This window comes from Homalodisca vitripennis, chromosome 3 (assembly GCF_021130785.1).
Source record: "Homalodisca vitripennis isolate AUS2020 chromosome 3, UT_GWSS_2.1, whole genome shotgun sequence".
Taxonomy (NCBI): domain Eukaryota; kingdom Metazoa; phylum Arthropoda; class Insecta; order Hemiptera; family Cicadellidae; genus Homalodisca; species Homalodisca vitripennis.
The window spans coordinates 204,147,938-204,171,506 of NC_060209.1; the positions used below are offsets into that span (position 1 = coordinate 204,147,938).

General features: G+C 33.0%; 1 protein-coding gene across 1 annotated transcript in view; it reads left to right on the top strand.

Moving 5' to 3' along the window:
• LOC124358564 (protein O-mannosyl-transferase TMTC1-like) overlaps positions 1 to 23,569 on the top strand; it is a 492,179-nt gene that overhangs the window by 6,457 nt on the left and 462,153 nt on the right. The window lies entirely within an intron of this gene.

Here is a 23,569-nt window from a genome sequence, read left to right on the forward strand (position 1 = left end):
TGCCTCATTCCGTAGATCCGTTATGTCTTTAAAATGCAATTGCAATTAAATACAGTGTAGTTTCAAATACACATTCAAATAGTACTGTTTGCTCAACTTAATCTAGAATGCAACTCTATGTCAACTTTTCAAATTAATCCAAGTTTAAATCTTATAAGCAAGTCAACTCGGAAATTGCTTCAAAGTAGAAATCAGCTGATTAAATTTACCCGGCTTCTGTATGTTTCAGTTAATGTCTTATTTGTAGCTGCGAATCAGACGGTTTTCCTCATTCATTAATATTAACTTTGTATCCTTTCCTGTTATATGAAGGAATTTCTGGTTTCAAATCAGTTTTATTTCTCTGTTTTCATAAAGCAGATTGCAGTCAGCTCTTTAGTGAACTTAAACTCCGACAATATGCTGCTCTTAGATCCATTAATGTAAATTATAATTGTACAAATTATGTATATTTGTCAGCTCTCGTAGATACAGCGTGTACGGTAATAATATCCAAATAGCAACCAAAATGATGTTTGTACTTCAACAAAACAAATTTAAGAATTTGCAAACATCTTTTATAAAAAATCCAAAGTGTTTAAATCTCGTACAATAACTCCTTAGTTTAACATTCTCGCCCAGGTTGCAAAAAACCATTACTCACCCGACATCCAGCAACACAAAACGCTGTACTTAAAGTTATGAAATGTTTTTTATAATATTTTCAAAATAAATAAATCAGAGAATAACTTATTCGCTCCAAACCAAACTTTAATAAATGAGATGACATAATCGAGATATTTTGCATAAAACAGAACATCAAAGGCAAATCGCCCTAAGTACATTTCACTGAAGGTAAAAGATTCCGTTTGTGAGCTTCAACATAAAATATTCATTACATTTACTTTACCAGCACTTTTAAAACATCCGGCGAAAGTTTTATTTCAAGAATTCGAATTAGAGCTTTTTGCTATGAAATGTGTCCTTGCTACAATTGAGTAATATTAAAACGAAGCGTATGTATGAACAAGTTTGAACCTTTATTAATTAACAATACGTGAAGTTCTGTACAACAGCTTGTTTAAAAAATGTCTCATGCTGCATACAAACATTGTCTATAATAACAGCTTATCGACGTTAGAAAAACATATAAACCCATAATACTTTCTGATGAATATAAAGGACTGGTTTACATAACCTTCATTAAATCCATCCACAAAACCACCTTCCCCTCTTTGGTAAATTTAAATGTTTAATGTAAATAACCTATTTTGTAAACGTAAATCCATAGCTGCCCGATTTTTCTTAGTCAACCCAACACATCGGTCAACTTTGATTTGATAATTTTATAAACTTAAACTAAATACCGCAGTTAAATACTTTAGTGAACTAAACAAATGGATAACATACTGATATATCTTATCTACTAATAATCCTCTGATAAATTTTATAAAAACCCTTGTAGACACGACCCTGAAAGATATGCAACTCCTTGTCAATGTAACACTTTTTTAACTTAACCCTTTGATCAGATTTACGTAATTTTCAGCCAACTAATATGGAACTGTATGATCCTTATAATTTTAACACCTGATTGATTAAAGCCTCAATTTAACCACCCGGTCAATTAAATGCCTCAATGTAACCACCCGGTCAATTAAATGCTTCAATTTAACCACCCGGTCAATTAAATGTCTCAATTTAACCACCTTGTCAATTAAATGTCTCAATTTAACCACCTAATCAAATAAATATCTCAACGTAAACACCTGGTCAATGAAATTCGCTCAACTTAACCACCTGGTCAATTAAATGTCTCAATTTAACCACCTGGTCAATTAAATGTCTCAATTTAACCGCCTGGTCGATTAAATGTCTCAATTTAGCCATCCGGTCAATTAAATGTCTCAATTTAACTACCTGGTCAATTAAATGTCCTAATTTAACCACCTGGTCAATTAAATGCCTCAACGTAACCTCGTGCCAAACTTATCCTCTCACTAACTTTACTCGCATGTTCCCTCAACTCTCTAATAATTTGAGTTTCCTGGTAAGCCAGGACCAGTTGACCAGAGTAGTTCCTCAGTCAATTTGTACTAAGTTAAACGTAATGCCTTGGTTAACCAAATATTCTGTTAATTTAACCTGGTCAAATTTACCCTTTGTCAAATGTTATCCCTTAGTTAACTGAACTTTTAGGTCAGGTGAGAGATTCGGGTTCGAGTCCCGGCACAGTAAATATGATTCATTCTTTATTGAAATTATATTTATTACAATACAAGCGTTTGTTTATACGTTTTCCTTGCCTGTAACAATTAATTAGTTCATTTTTGGCATAATTAAACGAGACAAGGCTATCTAGTGTTGAACCAAACATAGAAATGTATAACTTATGTTATGTACTAATTTCAACGACAATATAACAAAAAGGACTTTAACATAGCTCAAGCATGGTTTTATTGAGCTTAAATTCGATGTGCAATACAGCACGGGTTTTATACGAACTTGTTGACTTGTTAATCTTCACAAATTGTCCTGTTCTGGAACGCGGGAAAATGTATATTATTGTTTAAAAAAAGAATTGTTAGGAGTTATAGAATAAAATAGTATCTTTAGTATATATGTATTAGTAACAATAAATATAGTGTAAATCAGTATATTTTTACATTTTGGTACTTTTTAAAGTCGGTTGGTCGTAATTAAAACAAAGTTTTTAGCGAGTCAGAAATACCATCTCCAACGACATAACTCTTGTTAAGAAATTGAGATAGTACAATTGAGTAATACGACGCAGTTATCAGAGAGCACTGCAATGTTAATGAGTTGCTGAGATTTTACAGAGAAGAACAAACTGAAATAGGTTCGAGCCAGAGAACAACAAACCCAGCCAGGGGTGTACTGGTATAAGTGGCTCAATTAAGTAAGTACTCACCGCGCTGTAGGACGACGGTGAGTGAAAGGCGATGTGAGGGGGGTGGTGAGGGGGAGGGGGTGTTTTGACAAGCTTCTCACCCGTAGCTGCCATTCAGGACCCACTCATCTGGGAATCTTATTACTTCTTAAGAATATTACTCGTTCCTCAAGAAATTTTCTTTTTCATAGAATTTTTATTAATCCTTGAATCTAAGCTAAATGTGATTACAGTAATACAAAATAAATGCTGAAACCGACAATTGAAACTCTTCCACAGACTGTAAAATTATAAAATAATATTTTTATTAAGAACCGGACAGGGCCTTTTTAAAATAGTGCAGTGGTCCATGTATATGTCCGCTTATGCGATAACCCTTGATATAGCTGAGTAACTTAAATACTTGTAGATTAAGTCTGGGCACAAAGTTTATTTTGAAGTGAAAAGATAGCCCGTCTGTCTGACTGTCTGTACGTCTGCAATATAACTCTTGATAGAAGAGCACTAGAGACTTGAAACTTGATTCATAACTCTCTTGGAAGAACTGAAGAGATTTTGGGGTGAAAGGTCAAAGGGTAGTCCGTTTATCAGACTGTGTGTCTGTCTGCAATATAACTCTTGATAGAAGGGCACTAGAGACTTGAAACTTGATTCATAACTCTCTTGGAAGAACTGAAGAGATTTTGGGGTGAAAGGTCAAAGGGTAGTCCGTTTATCAGACTGTGTGTCTGTCTGCAATATAACTCTTGATAGAAGGGCACTAGAGACTTGTAACTTGATTCATAACTCTCTTGGAAGAACTGAAGAGATTTTGGGGTGAAAGGTCAAAGGGTAGTCCGTTTATCAGACTGTGTGTCTGTCTGCAATATAACTCTTGATAGAAGGGCACTAGAGACTTGAAACTTGATTCTTAACTCTCTTGGAATAACTGAAGAGATTTTGGGGTGAAAGGTCAAAGGGTAGTCCGTTTATCAGACTGTGTGTCTGTCTGCAATATAAATCTTGATAGAAGGGCACTAGAGACTTGAAACTTGATTCATAACTCTCTTGGAATAACTGAAGAGATTTTGGGGTGAAAGGTCAAAGGGTAGTCCGTTTATCAGACTGTGTGTCTGTCTGCAATATAACTCTTGATAGAAGAGCACTAGAGACTTGAAACTTGATTCTTAACTCTCTTGGAATAACTGAAGAGATTTTGGGGTGAAAGGTCAAAGGGTAGTCCGTTTATCAGACTGTGTGTCTGTCTGCAATATAACTCTTGATAGAAGGGCACTAGAGACTTGAAACTTGATTCATAACTCTCTTGGAAGAACTGAAGAGATTTTGGGGTCAAAGGTCAAAGGGTAGTCCGTGTATCAGACTGTGTGTCTGTCTGCAATATAACTCTTGATAGTAGGGCACTAGAGACTTGAAACTTGATTCATAACTCTCTGGGAAGAACTGAAGAGATTTTGGGGTCAAAGGGTAGTCCGTTTATCAGACTGTGTGTCTGTCTGCAATATAACTCTTGATAGAAGGGTACTAGAGACTTGAAACCTTGACTCATAACTCTCTTGGAAGAACTGCAGTCCGTGCTTCTCTTTGATAACACACCCGTTAAGTTCTGTCAGGTCCTTGAATAATTGGTTGTATCAGTTTATTAAAGTACATGCAAAAAGGATAATATTTTAATGAGTATAAACGCTTATTTACATACAAATATATTTCTTTATTACTGGCTTCACTCTGGATATAACATGACCATAATAATCTAAGTATTTTTGTTTAAATTTATGATGTGCACTGCAATTTCTATTTGTAAAATAATCTGAAATGCTACATGTAGTCATGTTCATTTCAAAATGTTTAGTATTTGAACAAAGAAATCAATATTTTTCGTAACTTAATTAATTTTCAATTAGATGGTTTTCACTAATAATTTACCTAAACTATCAATCTACTACAATAGTGTCATGGGGAATTCTCGTGTCCCTGACTGTTAGTACAAATTTTGACAATGAAATTACTTATTCGATTATATTGAAGTACGAGTTGGATTGAAATTAGCTCAGTTATATTTATAATTATATAATATTTTATTAAATTGTGGGAAAATGAAAAGAATGTGAAATTAATAAAACTATGGCTTCGCTAGATATATCAGGTTTATAAATTTTAATTAGAAACAAAAATATTAAATAATTTGTTTCGAGATATTTATGCAGCGTAATGAGATTTTTGTGAGTGTTTTGTAATTTTATTAGCTGTGGCTACGTCAAACATCGCCTCTATTTCGTAACACATCACTAGGTTCATTCATTCAGCTGAAGGTCCTACTTGTAAACGATTTATGCAATTACGCAGTGCTGATATTGCGTAACATAACACTAGCCTCAATCATTCAGAAGTAAGTTATATTTGAAAAACGGTTTATGCAAGAATGCAGTGCTGATATTGCGTAACACATCTCTAGCCTCATTCATTCAGAAGTAAGTTATATTTGTAAACGATTTATGCAAGTATGCAGTGCTGATATTGCGCAACACAGCACTAGCCTCATTCATTTAGATGGAGGTGATATTTGTAAACGATTTATGCAATTATGCAGCGCTGATATTGCGTAACACATCACTAGGTTCATTGATTTATGAGTAGGTGATATTTGTAAACGATTTATGAAAGTACGCAGTGCTGATATTGCGTAACACATCACTAGCCTCATTCATTCAGCTGAAGGTCCTACTTGTAAACGATTTATGCAAGTATGCAGTGCTGATATTGCGTAACACATCACTAGCCTCATTCATTCAGCTGAAGGTCCTACTTGTAAACGATTTATGAAAGTATGCAGTGCTGATATTGCGTAACACATCACTAGCCTCATTCATTCAGCTGAAGGTCCTACTTGTAAACGATTTATGAAAGTATGCAGTGCTGATATTGCGTAACACAGCACTAGCCTCATTCATTCAGCTGAAGGTCCTACTTGTAAACGATTTATGAAAGTACGCAGTGCTGATATTGCGTAACACATCACTAGCCTCATTCATTCAGCTGAAGGTCCTACTTGTAAACGATTTATGAAAGTATGCAGTGCTGATATTGCGTAACACAGCACTAGCCTCATTCATTCAGCTGAAGGTCCTACTTGTAAACCGATTTATGAAAGTATGCAGTGCTGATATTGCGTAACACATCACTAGCCTCATTCATTCAGCTGAAGGTCCTACTTGTAAACGATTTATGAAAGTATGCAGTGCTGATATTGCGTAACACATCACTAGCCTCATTCATTCAGCTGAAGGTCCTACTTGTAAACGATTTATGAAAGTATGCAGTGCTGATATTGCGTAACACATCACTAGCCTCATTCATTCAGCTGAAGGTCCTACTTGTAAACGATTTATGAAAGTATGCAGTGCTGATATTGCGTAACACAGCACTAGCCTCATTCATTCAGCTGAAGGTCCTATTTGTAAACGATTTATGCAAGTATGCAGTGCTGATATTGCGTAACACATCACTAGCCTCATTCATTCAGCTGAAGGTCCTATTTGTAAACGATTTATGCAAGTATGCAGTGCTGATATTGCGTAACACATCACTAGCCTCATTCATTCAGCTGAAGGTCCTTATTTGTAAACGATTTATGCAAGTATGCAGTGCTGATATTGCGTAACACAGCACTAGCCTCATTCATTCAGATGGAGGTGATATTTGTAAGATATTTATCTGCCCGCTGTAAATGACCGCATTCCTTGTGTAGCGGATTCTGTCCCCACGCACGACGATATAGATCACCACATATTCCAGGTTGGTGTGAGAGCGGTTGCGTGGAATGTCACCGCGCCCTGGACTGCGGAAGAATATTAATGCACCATTAAATCGTGTGTAACAAATCGATCTAAAATTAAAACTGTTTGAATAAATTTATGTAATTCAAAATTTAATTTCATTGCTATTATTTCAAAATCTATACTAAACCGTGAAATTCATGATATAAAATGAACTATTTTTTCATTTATATATGGTTCGCATAAGTTTGTAATTAAATATTTCATTCTGAAATTGATAGCTGAAAAAAGTGGTATTGAGTAAAGTATTTATTTATTAATAGATTCTGAATTTCTGAATCTTCCCAAATCACGCCAATAAAACACGTTATTGAAGAAACTCAACTAAGAATATTATAAATGATCTCTTGCAGATCTAAAATGACTTCTCATGGTATTTCTAGGAGTATTATTTGTAATCCAATTTTTAAGGAAACTTAATTGGTTTTAATAATTGTGACATTATGAATAATTAACTACCAACAAAGCCTGTCCAGACAGAATTTACACGTTTCTAAGGTAAATTAAACTTACTAAAAACTCCACACGGTACTTTATTCTTTAAACTTTAATATTCAGTGAGAACTCTAGTTTATACGCAATTTGAACCGTGACAAAGACGGCTTCCTATTTGGAAATAAAGCCTTTTGGCCGAGACGCAGTCACTGTCTCTGTAAGTTGACATACGCAGTCACCCATACTCCTGATGATGAGTTTGAGAAGCAATTTTCGTGGGATAACCCAACAAAATGTATAAGTTTCCAAAAGAGACTGTATTGATTTAATAAAACTCCTTAAGATATAATTTTAGCCTCTAAGAATGAGATGATATTTTCTCACTCCTTTTACCAGTTAGAATTAGTTAAGTTAACTATTTATATATAAAACTGTTTACATTCTTTACAAGAAACCGCAAAAATTTTAGCACAATAAAAATGTACTGAAAGCATTTAGTACGCGGTTTAAATTCCGTTTCAGTAATCGCTCCTACACTCCCAACATCGTGTGTTACATTGTTCTCGAATTGCAAGATAAATCGTGCACTGCAACTCTGTTTACCTTACGTGATATGCACATTAGGTTAAAATGCCAAACAAATAGATTTAAGTAAATGACATAACAACCTACGAGTTTTCACCATTTGGAAGAAGATGCCTTTAAATTGATGAAAGCACTTCCAATGCACCTCACTTTACTTTACTTTATTCTTCGCTCATGCTTAATAAACTCAGTGTATTAGAATATTTAAGCCTTATTCAAATTACCGTATGGTAGTAATATTGTGTTACAAAATAATATTTAGTTAGTATAATGTATGATTTTATAAGTATATAATGGATATTAATGTATTAGTATTGTTACTTAATTGCTGCTTGTGTTTAAAAAAAATTACATATCAATTTAACAGTCAAACAAACGTATGGTGGGTTGATTTTATCTAATCATAATCTTATTCCTGTATGGTAGATTTATTTATGACATTAAAATCATATTTTGAACTTGAACAATAGATTTTCTTCCTGTAAAAGGCGGATTCTCTTCAGACATTCTTAAAGAATTTAACTCAATCAATAAACACTGATAATTTTTAAAATACTATGTATTGTTAATGTTTTTAAGGCACATCAATATCTGTTAGTCATCAACACCAACTCACTACAACATGATGAAGTGACAATTCTAATGGTATTTTACACTTTTAGTCTAGATATGATGTTCTAATTACATCATTTATTCGCTTATGATCAAACGCAACATTGACGCTTCAAGCAGCACATTCTGCTAAATTATTCAATAACCAAGACTACCACAATAAACTTTATATACGTCTTTAATACTCAAAGTTAAATTGTGTTTTTTGGTAGAAATCAAGAATTCCCCAAGAACACCCAAATCAAGGTTTGAGATTGATAACTTTTTTTAAATTATCACTCTATCTTACCAAGGTTAGTATAAACTTTCGAAAAAAAAACATATATAAGCTATACCATCGATGATTTCCTTTTCAATTCCCAAGACTAAACCAAGACTAATTCAAAGCTTTATTATGTGAATATGAACCGTGCTTTTGAAAGTGACTATACATTTTTTTTACTAAATATTTCCAGAACCTCTACTAGAAGGGGTTTTTATAGTAAAAAAATAGTATCCTTAAGTGGTTTATTTAAATGTTGTTCAAAGGTTCTACTAACAACTTCTATTCGTCAATGCAGTACTACACCGTCATCGGCATACAACTGTGTTCAAGGTTCTCACTGCACTGGGAGAGTGGGAGGGCTCTCAGAAGCCAGCAAAGGTACATACATTTGTTCATATATTCAGTACACAGAGTGGATTTTTTAACGGGCCACCAAAGTTTTCATCGTTTACATGTTTACGGCACCATTAGTCGTCACTACAACCTGTTACAAGCTTACAGGTATATCTACATTATTTACTTACCGATTGTTATGACTTAGTAGTCAACATGTTGTTCATTAGATTTAGCAACATTTATTATTCTGTAAAAATGTTCACAATCTCATTAGTTTTTACGGTATTAAACCTTAGAGAATTCAATCATCAGCCATCGTGAAACGTGGTATGGTAATATAAATTAACGTTTCTCTTCATTTGAGTCTGCAAGAAAAATAACTGCATCAAGTAATAGTTTCCATCTTTTCTAATTTATGAAAGGAGTTACACATTTAATTTAAATTTATTAATTAAAAAGTAAATTTAATCAGGTAATTTCTACTCTGAGCCAATTTCCAAGTTGACTTAGTTATTAGATTTAAACTTTGATTAATTTGAAAAGTTGGGACAGAATTGCATTCTAGATTAACTTGAGCAAAGAGTAATATTTGAGTGATTTGGATTTGTAACTAAACTGTATTTAATTGCAAATGGATTTCAAGGATATTATAGAATTATGTACCGAGACAAAACGTTGTAGGATAAATAAATTATTGTAAAGTCATCGTGCTTTATTACATAGTCGTACTGTCTTTTAAGACGTTTAAACAAGATTTTTAACTGTATATTGTTATAGAGACAGTAAATGTATCCTAGAATGCGTAATTGATTTTCAGTTCTGAAAATATACTGGCATTAACTGCAAACATCTTCCTTTTATAACAAGGCAAAGCTTCTTACCCGCTCGCATTTTCCCCAAGTATCAGCGGCTTTTTTCGTTTGAAACAATAATAAAAAACCTTGAAACTTTGTTATTCTTTCTGTAAAAATCTTATTAAATGGACAAGACTGCGTGTTATGTTACATCTGTTATAACGCTTTATTGCTCCATTGACCAAGAGGAGCTAACACCTAAATGCAAGAAATGCTCTATCTGTATTCATTCACCGTCTGTCTGTATGTATTTCCTTTACTTTTTATTTCAGTTTATTGCATATTGTATTATCATTCACGTTTCAACATAGCCCACACTTCAAGTCTCTAAAACCTAAAACAATAATAAAAAGCCTTGAAACTTTGTTATTCTTTCTGTAAAAATCTTATTAAATGGACAAGACTGCGTGTTATGTTATATGTTATAACGCTTTATTGCTCCATTGACCAAGAGGAGCTAACACCTAAATGCAAGAAATGCTCTATCTGTATTCATTCACCGTCTGTCTGTATGTATTTCCTTTACTTTTTATTTCAGTTTATTGCATATTGTATTATCATTCACGTTTCAACATAGCCCACACTTCAAGTCTCTAAAGCCTAAAACAATAATAAAAAGCCTTGAAACTTTGTTATTCTTTCTGTAAAAATCTTATTAAATGGACAAGACTGCGTGTTATGTTATATGTTATAAACGCTTTATTGCTCCATTGACCAAGAGGAGCTAACACCTAAATGCAACAAATGCTCTATCTGTATTCATTCACCGTCTGTCTGTATGTATTTGGTTTACTTTTTATTTCAGTTTATTGCATATTGTATTATCATTCACGTTTCAACATAGCCCACACTTCAAGTCTCTAAAGCCTAATACTGTAAAAACTAATAAGATTATAAACATTTTAACGAAATAATTAAAGTTGAACAATTTAATGTAAAATATTCATAAAACTCGGTTTGTAAATAATGTAGAAGTAAGCTTATAACGGTTGTAATGCATAGTTAATGTTGCCGTAAAAATATAAATGAAAACTTTGGTGGCCTATTAAAAAGCCACTCTGTACACGGAATAATGAACAAATGTGAAAGAATAATAAAATACTTCATCGTTAACTGTGCTGGCTTCTGAGAGCCCCCCTTTCTCACAGCCACTATAGCATTGAAGTATTGTATTGGCGATGGAAATACCAGAAGTTATTTGTAGTACCTCTAAATAGTATTTCAATTGAACTGCTTAAGCAAACTAAATTGTACTAAAATAAATCCATTATAGAAGAGGTTCTGCAAATCTGTAATAACACAATTTTATAGTTATCTTCAAAAGCACGATTCATATTCAGATAGGCTAATAAACCTTGAATTATTCTTGGTTAAAGATCTAATGTGGATTGAAAAGGAAATCATCGGTAGCATTAAAAAAAATTGACTAATTTTGGAAAGATAGGATGTTAATTTCTAAGAAGGTTATCCATAGATTTGTAAGAGAAGCCTCCATTTTCGGTGAATTCTTGTATTTCTGCTCAATGAATTAGTTTACTTTTCAACATTTCAATATAAATTTTATTTCGAAAATCATGATTATTGCATAACATGCGCCATAAGTAGAGCCAAAGTTTTTTAATCAGCGAATACATAGTTTAATAAGATTAGCATAACTTAATTGTTAGGTGAATATTTTCCGCCTATATAAAAGGGGCACTTACCGTGTTACCATTATCATGTTTTAGTTGAGGGTGATAAAACACAACATATATTGGTATGCATTGACACCATTCACATACATACTATTTCTTTTAAGTCAGCAATGTTTAGTGATTTCGTTACATTTTTTGAAATTCTTGAAGAGAATCTGCCACTAAGACAACAGAGGTTGCCAATTCGATAGGAAAAATAAATGTCTATTTTTAAAGTTCCAAAATATGGATTTTATTGACATAGTAAATCCACTCCACTATGCGTGGATAATATCAACTAATCTTTCGTTTTTCGACTGTGAAATAATAAGTTATTAAAAAGTACAAGCAGTTATTATTTAATAGAGTTATAAATACTGATATCTCAATTTTCCTAAATTTATTAAAACATACATCACATTCACTACAGATTATTCATATACAATATTTGAATCACAAGTTGGAATACATATTGCAATGCACCGAAGAGTTTTCTAAACATGAATGTAAAACTTATGCAGATAGGCAACACAAAGTGGGGATTATGGAAAGTAAAGTGAGGTGCATTTGAAGTGCTTTCACCATTTGAAAGTAATTTTCTTGCCAAGTGACAAAAACTCGTGGTTTTAAGTTATCAAAAACAATTGTATAACTTGTAAAGTACTTCGCTTGATTTTCGTGTTATATTATTAAATCTCTTTGTTTGCCTGGCTAACCTTATGTATCTATAATGAATTAATAACAGCTTAAGTGCACAATTTATATTTAAATTCATGAAGAATGTAACATGCAATTATAGGAGGATATTGTAGCGATTATTAAAACTCAACTTAGATAGAGTAATAAATATTTTCAGTACATTTTTAATCTGTTTGCCTACTTACTATTATTTCATATTTATAATTATATACTGAGGAATGTTATTAAATAGGTGAAGCCTCAAAATGTTGTTGGTTATCTCACGAAAAAGGCTTCTCAAACTCATCACCAGGAGTACGGGTGGCCGGGTATGCAAACTTCAGTCTTTAATAAAGTGACTGTGTCTCATTGTAAGGCTGTGTCCAAACAGCAAACCGTGTTTGTGTAAAGCAGTTCACAGTCCGTATAAACAAGGGGTTTCACTCAAATTTAAAGTTTTCACCTTGTACGTTTTAGAGGTACTCAATGATAAAGTACGGAATCGAATTATCAGAAAGTTTGATTTACCTTTGGCAGATGGCATACATTTTGTGCGGAACAGAGTTGGTTAGTTCTTAACGACTCATTACGTAAGATAAACTGTAAACCTATATCGGGTCAATGATGATTTTATCCTATCATCTGTATGTTATACTCTAAACCTATCAAGATGACTTAAAAACTGGATTTGCAAGAAATGCATCTGGAAATAAAATGAAAACTTATTTAAGATATAAAATAAATTAAATATGATATTCTCAAATGAGTTTTGTTTTCAAAGTGTTTTATTGGTATGATTTGGGAAGATTCTGAATTTATGATTAAATAAATACTCAATACCACTTTGAAAATCCTCAGATTTCAAATCTCAAAACGTAGTGTTACTGATTTCTAGTATCAAAATATCGAAATAAGTCCAGTTATCTTTACAATCAACGAGTAAAAAACGAACTCTAAAGAAATAAAAGTAAAGGAGTTGAGTAAAAGTTAAATTACAATAGTGGTTTTTCTTTTAATAAGCACGACATTATCAGTCTACCTTGGACTCGGACTTGGTACTCAAAGTACAAAGGTTTCCGATCTATTCAGCCAGATGATGAGGAATTATAAGTGCATATTTCACCATTCTGCTGTTCTCTGTGAGCACAAGAACTTGCTTGTTTGAATTATGTTACACAGCACAGCGTATTTCCTATCTCTTGCTGATATTTCAGGGTTTGTTCCCTGGTATTGAAACACCGGAAATTTCATACAAGCACTTCTTAAAAAAAACTGTTGTTTTATAGTTCTGTACATCTGTACTCAGAAACTATTTTGAAAGAGGAAGTATTAATTAACAAATATTTAGAAAAAATATATGTCATAAGCACATTCCGTGTTAATAAGAAAAATATCCGTTAAAATAAATATGAACCGTGTCTTAAGATTCAGAAAAGAAATATTCAGGTATGTAGTAATATACTTAATATTCTATATTCTATAACACCCTTCAGAGGAAGAAGTGTTACATTTCCGGCATTCTAGAATAAACAATGTAAAAATTTAAAAGCAGTTTTTTTACCACTGTAGGTCTCCATAATTTATAATTTTTACTATGGCGAACCTTACCAATCCAGTCACATCAGCACAGCGATAGATTTCGCTCTTAGGGGATTTTCAGGATTTAATATTTCAACAACATCAATATAATCTTATCATAGTACTGACAAAATAACATCGACACCTAGTAAGATTCTTAAGAGGCGATGACTACTACTCTCATTGATTAGATTTGTAAAGTAAAAGAAGCGATAATACAAATTATATAAGGATGATTAACTTTTATGACATTTTAAAAGTTGTATACATCCGTTTAGCTTAACTCTCTGGCAAACATAACCTTCGCGTTACGAATTAATTAGAGGTGCTGGAAACTTGAAATTTGGCACGGATTTAATCCAGACGTGTATTTCTGAAATTTGAACACTTTCATTGCTGATTTTTTGTATAAAAAAAACAAATTAGATAAAATTGATGAGTAAATTATAAAATAAATTACTCAAATAGAAGTATTTATAGAAGAAACTGACATAAATTTTAAATTAAAAATTGATGAATATGCTATAATTTTTTGAATAGATGATTGATTTAATGCAAATAAGGAACCTTCCTCCAAAAAACCAATTATCAGACTGTAGTCTCGTCTTCCATGCGTTACAGTCTGCTCGAATTCGAATTCTTTACAGATTTTAATATAATACACTAAAAATTTTAGCAACCTTTTGTAATATCTGTAACGGTTAAACCAAAAATTATTCTCAATGTCAAACATTTCAAAAATTCTGATTAAAAAAGTGGCGGTCCCTGCAGATGATTGAATTGTCTCAATTCAGTCATTCAGAAATTTTCGCTTTGTCTGAATTAAGCAAACACGCCACGGGCTCAAGGGGCGTAGCAGAGAGCGAGTTACTGATCTACGGACCTAAAACTTTATGCAGATCGTAATGTAGAACAAACACTTCAACTGCGAAATGCATCACTTATACTTATATGGCAAATAATATCACACTGTTCAACAGTAATTAAGTTTTGGCTTGCAGATGCCAAACTTCATTTTCACACAGTAGGCCTACTAATAAATAAATTAATCGTATCTCGTGAATAATCGTCTAGTTATCCTAAAATATTACAAATGTCTCTTCAATTGACAAATGAGACTTTCGTTAGTAGTAGAATTTTAATATTCCAATAATCATTTTAGGTTTATTTTCATTTAAAATCTTTTTAGAAATCCGCCAATACACTCCTCCTTAAATTTGATTACCTGCAAAAAGTTTACATATTTTTTCTGATATTTAAATGGAGTCAGATTATAATTATCATTTTTGTTTTAGTTTATATATCGACTGGTAAAAAACAACCAGTATTTTTAATATTGGTCATAAATATAAAATTTTTTATACAAACGTCACATTTCTTAATCATTTAATGGGCATAAAATATGTATACTTATTAGTCAGAAAATTTTCAGAATTCAATTTTTGTCTAGCTCGAACTGTTAATGTGACTAATGTACATCACGGGTTCTCTCAAGCTGGAGTTCAACTCTATGTTAAGTTTGGAAATCAATCCAAGTTTAGACGTTATAAGTAACCCAACCTGGAAGTAGCTGCCAAGTAGAACTTCACTGATTTAAATTTACTTCGGCTCCTTGCGTTGTTTTGTGTAAAGAAAAATTACCTCTAAACTCTAGCAGAGAGATCTCTTTGCTTCATTTCAGGTATAGTTTGTTACATTTCTTTTACTTATACCTTTTATAAACAAAATATACCTAATACTGAAATTCTAATTCGCCGGTGGTAATATTTAAGAATATCCTCAGATAGGGATGCATAGTCATAAACATAAAATTTTACGTTTTGAATATAAATGAAAGTATTTTTATAAAAAAGTAGTATGGTTAATTTAGAAACTCGTTTAACAACATCAGCTACTCATGTCTATGTTTGATGTGTAGGAAATTGTATACCAGATATTCCACACTCTTTGATGTTCTAGTGTGCAATCACCTTGTTCACATACAATCAAACAGATTGTATTCTCTCATGTTTTGTAGAAAAGTGTTCACAGTGTGTTTACAATCTCGTTAGTGATATTTTCAATCATATTGCTTAGTTACGATCATATATATCATTATATGGTTTTATGTACAGGAAAGTGTACACATTGTGTTTGTAATCACGTTATTTATATTTTCAATCTCGTTAGTGATATTTTCAATCATATTGCTTAGTTACGATCATATATATATATATATATATATATCGTTATATGGTTTTATGTACAGGAAAGTGTACGCATTGTGTTTGTAATCACGTTATTTATATTTTCAATCTCGTTAGTGATATTTTCAATCATATTGCTTAGTTACGATCATATATATATATATATATATATATATATATATATATATATCGTTATATGGTTTTATGTACAGGAAAGTGTACACATTGTGTTTGTAATCACGTTATTTATATTTTCAATCTCGTTAGTGATATTTTCAATCATATTGCTTAGTTACGATCATATATATATATATATATATATATCGTTATATGGTTTTATGTGCAGGAAAGTGTACGCATTGTGTTTGTAATCACGTTATTTATATTTTCAATCTCGTTAGTGATATTTTCAATCATATTGCTTAGTTACGATCATATATATATATCGTTATATGGTTTTATGTACAGGAAAGTGTATGCATTGTGTTTGTAATCACGTTATTTATATTTTCAATCTCGTTAGTGATATTTTCAATCATATTGCTTAGTTACGATCATATATATATCGTTATATGGTTTTATGTGCAGGAAAGTGTATGCATTGTGTTTGTAATCACGTTATTTATATTTTCAATCTCGTTAGTGATATTTTCAATCATATTGCTTAGTTACGATCATATATATCATTATATGGTTTTATGTACAGGAAAGTGTATGCATTGTGTTTGTAATCACGTTATTTATATTTTCAATCTCGTTAGTGATATTTTCAATCATATTGCTTAGTTACGATCATATATATCGTTATATGGTTTTATGTGCAGGAAAGTGTACGCATTGTGTTTGTAATCACGTTATTGATATTGTCAATCATATTGCTTAGTTACGATCATATATATCGTTATATGGTTTTATGTACAGGAAAGTGTATGCATTGTGTTTGTAATCACGTTATTTATATTTTCAATCTCGTTAGTGATATTGGCAATCACCTTGTTTAGTTACAATCAAATAGACCATTCTCAGATTTTATTTATATTAAAGTGTACACAGTGTGTTTACAATCTCGTTAGTGATATTTGCAATCACCTTGTCATGTTACACTCACATGATTACCCTGAAGATTGTTGTATAAGAGATATTGTCATATATAAGCTTTTTTAGGTAGTTGACTTTTGCTGCAGCTCAAAAAACTATAAGGTATAATGACTATTAAAATCTGATTTGGCACATAAATATTTACCATTTTTACAAAAATCCATTTCATGAATGTTCGGTAGAATCACAAACATACCTCATTGTGATGAAAATACGATGGTAACACCAACCTGAGTAGCTCAATAACGCTAGTATTTCCTTATTATAGTTACAGAGCTATACAATTTTCCAGGTTCATTGGTCTAGTCTCCTCTGTAAAATTAGGTTTAACCTTTGAAAGAAAATGAGATTTTTCTTCGAACAAGATTTAATTGTTATCAGTTGATTGTTTTTCTACATCATTGTGGTGTGTCCCCGCTTTGTTAGTTTCTGCTCTACCGTCACATATGTGGGGAACAGACTGTATTTCTACATCATTGTGGTGTGTCCCCGCTTTGTTAGTTTCTGCTCTACCGTCACATATGTGGGGAACAGACTGTATTTCTACATCATTGTGGTGTGTCCCCGCTTTGTTAGTTTCTGCTCTACCGTCACATATGTGGGGAACAGACTATATTTCTACATCATTGTGGTGTGTCCCCGCTTTGTTAGTTTCTGCTCTACCGTCACATATGTGGGGAACAGACTATATTTCTACATCATTGTGGTGTGTCCCCGCTTTGTTAGTTTCTGCTCTACCGTCACATATGTGGGGAACAGACTATATTTCTACATCATTGTGGTGTGTCCCCGCTTTGTTAGTTTCTGCTCTACCGTCACATATGTGGGGAACAGACTATATTTCTACATCATTGTGGTGTGTCCCCGCTTTGTTAGTTTCTGCTCTACCGTCACATATGTGGGGAACAGACTGTACCTTATAAATGACAATAACAGTGACAAAGGGGAGGAGAATACGTAAGGGGAAGCGTATCTGATTACATTTAGGTAATAAATAGGCAACCATCGATATCATTAGGGAAATTGAAGGTTCTAAAGTATTTAATGCGTTACTTAAAACGATAGTAACAACCGGCGCAGAAGCATACGGTACACATATTCAGTACGTACTCAAAATAATGAAGCTGTTAACGGGCGGACTCGAGCGTAAAAATATCTCACCATCCTATGCTGATAGGTCTTTTGTATTAGCCATTATGAATCAATTCCGGACTGATCAGTGCTTTACACTGAAATACAAAGGTTACAAAAGAGGTCTTGTTACCATATTAATCAAAAATAATTTAAATATGTTTCCTAAAATGTATAACTGCATGTGTACGATTAAGTTAATTCCTTTCCAACAAACATTATTATACAGGGCCAGCAGCTGCCTGGCAGAGTGCCGCGAGAGGAGGATCCTCTCAATCATCAATTACCTCTCCCCTCCCACATTCGTATTTAACGGCCAGTAAATATTTGTGAATTAAAGCGTTAAGTCAAGTTTTGGTCTATTGAAACACAGTAAAGCGATGTTGAAATCTACCTTTGGAAACTATGGTGTATTTCCACAGCGATGGCTATATTATAAATGTACTGTAATGTTATATTTAGCATTCTTTCATCGAGCATTTTTATTTTTGTATTCCAAAATACAACACTTAAGTGAAAAGAACCGTGTGTACCGTAACACTCATTTCATTCGTTTACAATGCCGACACATGTTTTCAGAACATCAAAGCATTGAGTAAAGTCATGTTTTCAAAATTGTCAAAGGGAATATAAACCTTCCTACATCCCTAATTACAAAAAATAGTCTTCCTGCGACTTTGTGGCCTAATCTCCCTTGATCCTCTCAGACCCGATTTCTAAAGTTCAAAGGAATGTTACACTCGGCAGCTGGTAGATTCATATTTAATACTCTCCACAAGAATAATACATGAGTTACTTAAAACACAGTGTTTAAATGAATGACTTTTAATGATTAATCAACCGAGTAACAATTGTTTAACCATCCTTACAGGAGGTAGTTTTATCTGGAACACAAAGTTCGTTGATGAGGCCATGAGAAACTGAACCTCCAAGTAAGTTATCCAAGCACTTAAGTTTCTAAATATCGATAACTAGGTTCTGGTGCCTTTCCAGTTAGTTTCTAACTTGATATTGCCTCAGTGTGCCTTCTCTCTAACTTGAAGAATGGGCATGGCAAATATATTGCCAATTAGCACCAATGCTCTGCTATTGGTAAATATAGTAACATTTATAATTTTGAGTAAAAATAAAATTTTAAAATATGATGGATCAACAACTCAACACAATTTTATAAAATGTATAATTTTAATGCTTTAAGCTTACTCAAGATCAGTTTTAATAAAAAGTGTAATAAACTCAAGATAAAAGTAACGAAAGAACTTGTAAAGTCGGGCTAAACATACAAAAATAAATAATTATCAGAGTATATAAATAGTAGAGGCTAATATTATTGACTCAATCATATGCTTTCCATCTACTAGTTGGTATTTTATGGGGACATATAAGTATACTTATGAGTATACTTTTGTCTAAATATTGTAATCTTGAATCTAAATGAACAAGAAAAGTCAAAATTATTTAAATTGAAAATTACTTTTATGTTATGGAAACACACTAACAATAACTGTACATTTTACATCACTGTTAAGATTTTTCACATACTTTACGGACCAATGTACATTTGCTTCAATGTCAGTAATAACAAGTAAACTTTTAGAAGAGAAGAGGCAGACTTTGATCTCGGAATATCCCAGGCACTTGAGTGAACACAAAGCTACCGCCACTTGAGCTTATCACCGAACCACATCGCTGACACAACCTTCCTTACCTCTCCACCAGCAGTTCGGTCGAAGACTGGGGGAAAACTACAGCCACTTGAGATTATCTCTGCATTGTATCGCTGATTCTACTTACCCTACAGCTTAGCCAGTGAAGTCCAACCATCAGATTTTGAGGGTTTTTGGTTTAGTGCACGAAATAAAGATTGTCTCTCCTCTGATAATTATTAACTAGGCACTAAATGATCTTGAAAGAAGTATATTTTACCATAAGAGCGTGAGATTAATCTCCGTCTCTTGTTTACTATAACATCAAGTCTACCGTTTCCCTATAGAAAATTCTATTATTGTTAACATTCAATGATAATAGAAATGTGTATGTATGCCTGCATGAAAAGATCTGTATACGCGAATTAAGAAAAACAAGCGAAACATAGGTAGTATTAGGATGCATTAAATACATAAAATATGATAGCCAAAATAACTTAGTTGTTCCTCTTAAAAAAAGGATGGCAACCGAGTATTTTATATCAGTAAAACCTATCCAGCATTTATAGCGTCTTACGGTATTTGGAGTTATTGCGTTAATGCATATTTGATAAGGACTTACTCGCAGATTACCAGATAGATTTATCTGAGTATTCTGGTGTATCTCCGTGTTGTTTCCAAAGACCAAATGTATTCATTTTGCACTATTGTTGACACTTGCCTTCCATAAAGAAATCACATTGATTTAGGTTTTTGTACTTTAATTTGATCATTTAACATAAAAAATAATTAAATATAAATAAAAATTGAAAAAATGGATAATTTCAAATACGAAACAAGCATAAGAGTTTTTAATATATTGTTTAAAATTATTTTCCTGGAAAGATCGGTTAATCTGCAAGACTGTTAGCAGGGAGTCTACTGTACCTCAATATTCAGAAGTGCCACTTGCTCTGAGGACATTTCTTTATAATTATTGTTTCCCTATCCCCAGTACCCAATGTTCTTTATAAAATTTAAATATCACTGAAGTAAATAAAATTAATAATTTGGCAGGGTCAATTCTCATTTTACTCTTGGTAATGTATTATAGAATTCACCCAATAAGAACATTTATAACTATAAAATGAATTAATTTGTATCACACTTGTAATGTCATTTCACTTTTTTTCTATACGACATTTAATATAATAGTAAAATTCCTCTCCGTAAAATCGGGAGAAATGTTCAACTGAGGAAAATAAATCAGATATTCCTTGTTTCGAAACATTGATGAAAATAAGATAAACATATTTTCTTTTCTCTGTAAAGGCGGGCTTGTTTTTCTTTATATTCTAAACTTTTATATTCGAAAAGTTTCAACGAGTCGTATATAAAAGGACTATATCTACCACTATTAAAAACAATTAACACGTCATAGTTTTTCCTACTAACAAAAAAAGTAATATTGAATAAAGATACATTGGTAAAAAGACCACAGGAACAAATATCAAGTGTACAAAGTCTCGTGTATTTCGGCTACCTTGAACACGAAATGTTCCTGTATTAAATAAGTAAGCAAACTAATAAAAGTTCCCTTCCCATAACGTAGGATGACTCACAACATTTGTCATCAAACGGTTTACACTGAAAATAGCTACTGAATCCTGACAAGGCAAATCAAAGACACGCATTGGTACGAGCTTAAGCTACACGGGTTAATAAAGCTGTACACGTGGGTATTTAACGTAATGATATAACATATTTCTTAAATCATACTTATTTATGAATATAATTGCTGCAAAGTTCCTTTTGGAAAGTTTGTACCTTAAACAATTAATGAACTAGGGGTTTTGTTAGAAGTAGTAATTTTTAAATCTTACACAAAGGTATAAAATCATGTTAGTACGACTAAGTATTAAGAAATTGTAACACAATGTTACTACATATTGTACATCGGTTTGACAGGAACCACGGGGTTATTGTGACTTCAAGTCTGCTGGGTAATGACGTGCTATTAATCTCAACTCTAGCGTACTAAGTAAAGTCCATTTACACAATGTTACTACATATTGTACATCGCTTTGACGGGAACCACGGGGTTATTGTGACTTCAAGTCTGCTGGGTAATGACGTGCTATTAATCTCAACTCTAGCGAACTAAGAAAAGTCCATTTACACAATGTTACTACATATTGTACATCGGTTTGACGGGAACCACGGGGTTATTGTGACTTCAAGTCTGCTGGGTAATGACGTGCTATTAATCTCAACTCTAGCGTACTAAGTAAAGTCCATTTACACAATGTTACTACATATTGTACATCGGTGACTTCAAGTCTGCTGGGTAATGACGTGCTACTGATCGCAACTCTGGCGTACTAATTAAAGTCCATTTACACAATGTTACTACATATTGTAGAACGGTTTTACGGGAACCACGGGGTTATTGTGACTTCAAGTCTGCTGGGTAATGTCGTGCTATTAATCTCAATTCCTGTCGTATTAATTAAAGTTTATTTACACAACGTTACTACATATTGTAGAACGGTTTTACGGGAACCACGGGGTTATTGTGACTTCAAGTCTGCTGGGTAATGACGTGCTATTAATCTCAACTCTAGCGTACTAATTAAAGTCCATTTACACAATGTTACTACATATTGTACATCGGTTTGACGGGAACCACGGGGTTATTGTGACTTCAAGTCTGCTGGGTAATGACGTGCTATTAATCTCAACTCTAGCGTACTAACTAAAGTCCATTTACACAATGTTACTACATATTGTACATCGGTGACTTCAAGTCTGCTGGGTAATGACGTGCTATTAATCTCAACTCTAGCGTACTAATTAAAGTCCATTTACACAATGTTACTACATATTGTACATCGGTGACTTCAAGTCTGCTGGGTAATGACGTGCTACTGATCGCAACTCTGGCGTACTAATTAAAGTCCATTTACACAATGTTACTACATATTGTACATCGGTGACTTCAAGTCTGCTGGGTAATGACGTGCTACTGATCGCAACTCTGGCGTACTAATTAAAGTCCATTTACACAATGTTACTACATATTGTACATCGGTTTGACGGGAACCACGGGGTTATTGTGACTTCAAGTCTGCTGGGTAATGACGTGCTAATTAATCTCAACTCTAACGTACTAAGTAAAGTCCATTTACACAATGTTACTACATATTGTACATCGGTGACTTCAAGTCTGCTGGGTAATGACGTGCTACTGATCGCAACTCTGGCGTACTAATTAAAGTCCATTTACACAATGTTACTACATATTGTACATCGGTTTGACGGGAACCACGGGGTTATTGTGACTTCAAGTCTGCTGGGTAATGACGTGCTACTGCTCGCAACTCTGGCGTACTAATTAAAGTCCATTTACACAATGTTACTACATATTGTACATCGGTGACTTCATGTCTGCTGGGTAATGACGTGCTATTAATCTCAACCCTAGCGTACTAACTAAAGTCCATTTACACAATGTTACTACATATTGTACATCGGTGACTTCAAGTCTGCTGGGTAATGACGTGCTATTAATCTCAACTCTAGCGTACTAAGTAAAGTCCATTTACACAATGTTACTACATATTGTACATCGGTTTGACGGGAACCACGGGGTTATTGTGACTTCAAGTCTGCTGGGTAATGACGTGCTATTAATCTCAACTCTAGCGTACTAATTAAAGTCCATTTACACAATGTTACTACATATTGTACATCGGTGACTTCAAGTCAGCTGGGTAATGACGTGCTATTA